This window comes from Ursus maritimus, unplaced genomic scaffold (genome assembly GCF_017311325.1).
Source record: "Ursus maritimus isolate PB19 unplaced genomic scaffold, ASM1731132v1 scaffold_18, whole genome shotgun sequence".
NCBI lineage: Eukaryota > Metazoa > Chordata > Mammalia > Carnivora > Ursidae > Ursus > Ursus maritimus.
The window spans coordinates 6,221,341-6,228,455 of record NW_024424230.1 but is presented as its reverse complement, the minus strand read 5'-3'; positions in this window follow the sequence as shown (position 1 = coordinate 6,228,455).

Sequence of the window (7,115 nt, the reverse complement as noted above, 5' to 3'; positions counted from 1 at the left end):
GTTTCTCAGCACGCCCCTTATTCTACCTCACCGTGAAATTCTGACATTTGCTGGCTTACATTGATTTTCCCTGCTTCGTATGAAGACATGTTTGGCTAATTGCTTGAATCCCGGTGGCTTTACTACATACTGTCTTTACTCCCCGTTTCATATTCCAGCATATTTCAGGAGAATTCACAGGTGACAAAAGTATCTTTCATGTGCTTTTGTGAGTGGCTGAGGCAACACATCAGTAACTCTTTGTGCTCTCAATGCTGTATGGGCACAAGTGAGTGTGGTTGTGAGTGTGGTTTACATCTATACAATGAAACAACTCAATATGTCCCCATTTTCTCTCCTCAGAGCCCTATTTCCCTTGCAGAACAGTTGAGTGAGAGCCATACGCAAACATGCACACATTCTACTATGATCAAGACCAGGGGTTCTCTTCAATACTGACCCCTTGGTTTAAGACAAGCGTTAGCACATCTTTCTTGCCATAAAAAATTCTTCCCTGGGCCTTTCACGCAAATACATGCATGGTACGTGTGCTCTAAAATCCCAGCAGACTGCTGACATGCTCTTTGGTAAATAGTGTTCATGCTGGATGCCGAAAGACCAAAGGCAAAGTAAAATACAGAGTATACAAATTATACTAGATATAGTTTTCTTCTGGAATGTTTTCAATGAGGCTATGACCTGGCGCTGTGGCTGCCAGCTGCTATTCCATGGACCTTTCCAATGAAGCTTGTACTTTATGCTGCTATCGGCCAATTTGGACTGTCGCCTCCCTGTGTCCTTTCTTTGTCTCTAAAATGCACCTCCTTCTCTTCTCTTACCTTGCTGCATGGACGGCAGGGTCCTAGAATCTGCTGTCTCACGGGACTTAACTGCAGGCCCTCTCCTTATGTAAGATAAAGTCCTTCGTGTCTTCTAAGTGCCCTCTTTATAATAATTCATCCGGGACACAATGTTAATTACAATCATGCAGCTATCATAGAAAGAAAGGCACAGAGTTGGAAATATACCCGTATAAAAATACCTGGAGCCATAGAAAGAGAACATGTCTGAAAGGAAGTTATAAACACTTGAAACACGTGAACTGGTATCAGAATTTAGTCTTGTTGATGAAATGCCATCAGATATTAGAAACCTCATATATTCGTGAGTTTTAAAATCTACTCCTATACAAAGGCAAGTATTAAGAATGCCTTCATTTAACTTTTCTTCTTTCCTTTTCTTCACACATTTTAATTACAACCATTTCCTTTGAAAAATGTATTTTTGGATTGGGTTACTCTAACCCTCTGTTTCAAAGTTATTTCAGTAAAATTCTTATTGAATGAGTTCTGGCTGCCAGTTCTGACTAAGGTATTTTTCTGGGCCTTATTCATATGTCAGAAGTATTGAATTCCACTTCCCCTAATTGACTCCCGTCACTGTCATTCAAATGAAGCGCCTGGCCTCAGCCCCGTTTCTCCCCTGCCCTGCATCCTGCCCTGCCCGGTGCCCCACCAGAAACTCAGATGACTAGATGTCACTTCACCTCAATTAAACTGCCCTGGGTTTCCTCTGTGAACGGAGAAAGCAAAGGATGCCTGATCAAACACTTAGACCTCGGATACAAAGGGACGACGTGGCCTCCGTGTCACCACGGGACTGTGAGTGGGAAATCACATGCACATACACGGCGGACGCGGGGCTTGCGGAGCCCTGTTTGAACTCTGCTGCACCTGTCAAAGAGCTGCGTTAGAGCCTTAATGAATGCCCACAAAGTAAGTCTCCTCTTCCTGTGAATGTGAAAGACTTGAGAAGCAAGTTAAAGTGGCGCGTCCTTTGTCCCTTTCCTTAATACGGTATGCTGATCAGCACAGCTTGTGATAAAATCCCGCTGGCGGCTGATGGGTCCGGTGCAGTAGCGGTGCAGTGCCATGGTGCCTTTGCCAGCCGGCCCATTTCACAGATGCGCGAGTCTGCGCGCGGAGATGCCACTTGAATGACCACCTGTGAATCCAATGGCCGGCACATTATAAAACGGGCATTTTCCCCGTTGCTTAGCATTTCCCTTAAAACGTTGAGAATGTTATGTTTGAGGAGAATCACCACTATTTTAGAATTTCATTGCAAGTGTTAATAATGAGTCTGGAACTTTGACATACATCCCAGGATGAATTTCTGGCTTTTATTGAAGAGCCAGCTCTTAAATATCAAGGGAATTGTGTGTCACCACTGGGCAAAAGAAACAAAGCACTTCCCTGTGCTCCAGTGGTGTAAATGAGCTCTCAAATGAGTTCGGCAATTTATTTCCAGCTTATTTTCAAAGCAAATACACTCAGGATAATAAAAGAAAAGGGGATTGCACTAACTAAGCATATGATACTTGTAAAATTTATCATAACCTCAGGTCTCCATATCTCATAAGAAGCTGTAAATTTGATTAGAATGTTTTGAGGAAAGCCAATATTCTTAAGGAGAGATCAAACTCTGTCTTTTAATGTTACAGCTCACTGTGCCAAGCTAAACAGAATATTAGAATACGTTCCATTTGCACAAAATGTATTTTGTGAAGGATTATGAAGCAAATCCAATCTCCAACCTTCTAAAAGGAAAGAGGGGGAAACTTACAGGCTACATTTCCATCCCTTGCTGTTTTCAAACATGACACAAATTTTGATATCAGCATTTTGAACCTGTTATTTATTGCAGTTTCAAGAACGTGCCCTACTGCCTGCCTGCTGTCTGGGGCTGAGCCAGCTGATGAGGAGAAGTTAATGCAATTTAAAATAGCCTGAGGAAGGCTTCCGGCAAAGCCTGCAGTTCATTCAGTGCATATATATTTTTTTCTAGTTATATTTTATTTTTGAATATCTACATTAAAATATAGTTAGATAGAGATATTTTGTAGTGAAGCAAAACATAGCACGTGATAGCTACACGTGCTATGGAGGATTGAACATTTTCCAGGGTAATGATAGTTATTTTCCTGTCAGCTGCCATTCTGCGGGGAAATATTAATCCGAACGCTAGCCGCATTCATCGTCTTGAGGTGGGTACGATTTACCAAACTCCGGAGCAATTATGCCAGCTCGGGAGAGCTATCTTCAATATGTGCCTTAGGAGTAAAGCAAGCAGTGAGGAGTGAGCTTGTCTGGATGGGCTGCCCCTTATGGGACGGTCACTTTTCTAGGCACTATCTTGTTACATCACGTCTGTCAGGAGGAAATGCTATACGCAATCTTATTAAACTTGCCTCGTCCCTTTAGTCAAATCCAACTGAAAAACTTTTATCAGATTTTTAAAATATCCTGATTAGTCTCTTTGGTGTCATTGAAGCCAATATAATGCTCCAGAAAGAAAATGAAAATGAGCACACATAAGACTACAGAAGATTCATATTATCTGAATGAGGTATGGCCTTATAAATGCAAATATGCTCAAAACTCCACATAAATATTGTTATTTAGCAAGAACAACGAGACAAAGCACTCTTTCCCACTCGCTTGCTCCAAATTTACTATTTGAATAGAAGTAATAGTAACCTGGTTTATGAATTTGCCTATGTTAATACTTTTAAAGCTTAAAATAACATTTGATGAACATAAAAAATTAATTGGCATAATAATGCGCCATCTTTTTCACAGGGCAAAATATTTCATGAGTATAACAGGTATTTGGGCCATGTAAATTAAGTAGACATTAAGAATGATAAATATTAATTTAAAAATGCACAGCTTACCACAATGTTGCAGCTAAGAACAAGTTCTCGGGTAATTACCGGAACTCAGGTAATGCCTTCAGTAGATCTTGACGAAAAAGCTAAACAGTTTCCTTTAAGTACAAATATTATGTGGAAGATAGAAACCTTATTTTTTTCCGTGATCAAACTTATTAAATATAATGCTAGATCTTTGTCAAAGTAAGTCACTCTGTAGAATAAATCCTGAGATAAAAGCAAATAAAAATTGAAACAATAATTATCCCAGGAAAAAATTCCCTATGGTCTACTTACCACAGTGATTAAATTTGTTGTTAATTTCTAAAATGTATTTAGCTAATTACTCTAATAGAAATATTTGCTTTTTTATACCTCATGCCAATTATTACTTGAACTCACTGTTGGTTAAGAAATTAAATATTTTATTATTTTTGGTAATTTTGGATGTTATAATACAAAAATAACTTCCTAATTCTTTAATAAATAGGTTGTGTTTGATATCACTTCAATCTATAGTGCAGTGGCACATATAATGACATGAATAACACAGTGATGCTAGAGACAGTTTTGTTTTTGGTTTTTTCTTAATAATTTTTGCAGGCATAGAAAAGAATAATGGTATAAGACCACATACCCAGTAATCAGAGAGTCATCAGATTTCTCTGAAACATCATGAAAGCTAAAACACAATGGAAACCTCTTCCACCCTAGAAGTCTAACTACAGGCAAAGTATTAATTGTTATAATCAAATCAATGTAATTTCTTGAAACTACATTGTTGGCATTAGAATACAGTGAAAGAAAAGTATGAAATGGTTATTGTTAGATTCCTTCAATCAGTAGGAAACTTTATAATTAACTCAAGTGCACATTTTATAGAACTCTCAGGTGTGGTCAGAATATGTCAGACTCTCTCTGCTCAAGTACTTAATCACATGTAACAGGATCAGACAAATGGACAGGATGACTATTGTCTTAACTGTCAGTAGGGTAAACTGTTGTTTAAATATTTGCATCGTGAAGTTTGCCTGAGAAGAGCCATGGATAGCCACTGCTCAGCTAAGAGCTGAAATTGGCCATCTTGGCCATGATTTACTGTGCAGGCCTTCTGCTGGAAATGGCAAGCCTACAACGGGCTCCAGAGCTCCAAAACAGTTACAGGGGACAGATTCTGCTGGCTCAGTTGTGTAGATGGGAGACAGATTCCTGGCGCATTCTACTTTGTCATCTTCCTGGAATTCTCTTCCAAAATATTTATGTATTTTTGAAATTCTTGGAATTTTTGTAGTTGTATATAATTATCTACTTTATCAACTTGTACAAATATTTTCTCTAATTTTAGATCTCTACTTTTCTCTCAGCTCCCAGTAGGATAGTACTTAAAAAAGAAAAAAAAAAAGAAAAAAACCCCAGCAAACTTCTTTTTTCTGTCTTTGACCAGCAAAAATTGAGTTCTTCAGAAATTCCTTTGACTTTCATTAAGACCATTTTTATTTAAAATTCTCTGTCAGGTATTCTGTAGATAAAAGAGAAGTGTCTATAGATCTGTACTACCTAGGAAGCCTTGAAATGGAAGACAGAAGCTGTTTTTTGCTACATTTGGTCAAAATCATTATCTCTCTATATGCCCCAATTCTTACTGGGCATCCCTCTGAAAACGTGAATTTTTGCAAGTAGGCATTTATTTAGCTAAGGGTTATTAAAGGTCGTGGTATTCAACATTTTTACTAAGTACTCCTTGGACTTGACCACTAGATAAATATTTATTAGAAGACTAAATCATAATATCTAGACTCATCACTGTTTGAAACAAGGGGGAAAAAAGCAAGTTACTATTTATTGGATCTATTGACTTATCCCGAGCTTCCTTTATTTACCTTTGTTGAGGAATCAAGCATCGGTCTCAAAGGTTTTAGATCCAAGAGCAAGAGAAACAAAGGCTGGAATCTAGCTTCTGGACTAAAATAGGTTAAGTCCTAAGCTTACATCTCATGTGTATGAAATGTATTTTAATCATTTTACCCTGTTTGCCTTCTCATTCTTTTTTCTTCTGTCCTCACCTCCCCCACTGAGGCACACCCACACTTCCTTACCAACTCTTCACCTTCAATGTTGACATATTTAATGATGACATCCAACTAGATCTCATTTTTATTTTTCATTTTGACACATTTTATAAATGTTATTAATATATTATCTAATTTCATACTGACGTTTCCCAAAAGAATTAAAATCAGATACATTTCATTTATTTGTTAATTACTTCTTCAAGTAGCAACAATGGGTCACAAACTATATAATGATGCAAAGGTTTTAACGAAATAACTTGGGTACTGACCTCCAGGATCTAACCCTTTAATGTGTGAAATGGATAACTCTGTAACTATATATAATTAGGAAAGCTTTAGAGCACAAAAAATAAAGTATGTATGTATTATTGAGCTCATAAGAGGGAGTGCCTTGTTTCGGGTTCCACGTGCAGCAAATACTGGCAGGAAAGAATGAAGATGGTAGTGATGATAATGTTAGTACTAATACTAGCTAATCTTTGATTAATGCTTACAGTATGTCTGGGAGTGCCTGGGTGGCTCAGTCGGTTAAGTGTCTGCCTTAGGCTCAGGTCATGATCTTGGGTCCTGGGATGAGAACCCCGAGATAGGCTCCCTGCTCAGCAAGGAGTCTGCTTCTTCCTCTCCCTGCCCCCTGCTTGTGCTCTTTCACTATCTCTCTCTCTCAAATAAATAAATAAAATCTTTTAAAAAAATTGCTTACAGTATTTCTAGCTTTCTTTTTTTTTTTTTTTTCTTTTCTTTCTTTCTTTGTTTTTTAGAGGGGGCGTTTTGGAGAGGCAGAGGGAGAGGGAGAGAGAATCTTAAGCAGGCTCCGTGCTGGACATGGAGCCTGACAGGGGGCTCGATCTCACAACCTGAGCCAAAATCAAGAGTCCAATGCTTAAGCAACTGAACCATCCAGGCTCCCCCTAATCTCTTTATAAATACAGAGTAAAACACCATGATGAATTGAATATGACATGACACATCCTTGGTCTTGTCCTTCACCTCACAGCCATCCTCTCCTCCCTCAGCTCCATCAAAAGTAACAGACTAGAGTTTTTACTTTCCAGTCAGAGTGTGTAGGTGAGACGCAGAGTTGAGGGGTAGTAAAAGATTATATTGAGTGGGAATAGAGTGGCCAGAATTCCAAAGCAGCTACCAGACCCAGAGTCCTCCCAAAGACATATTAACCCACAGTTGACCACGGCCACCAGAATGTAGCAAGTCTTCCTGAGACAGTGACAGATTTGGAAGAATTCAGCTCAACCCCTAGGTCTTCTGGACAGGTGGCTGCCCAGATCCTTGCTGGTCATTTCACAAATCTGATAATAAGGCCACCCCACATACTGCATTATAGTGGGGCTACT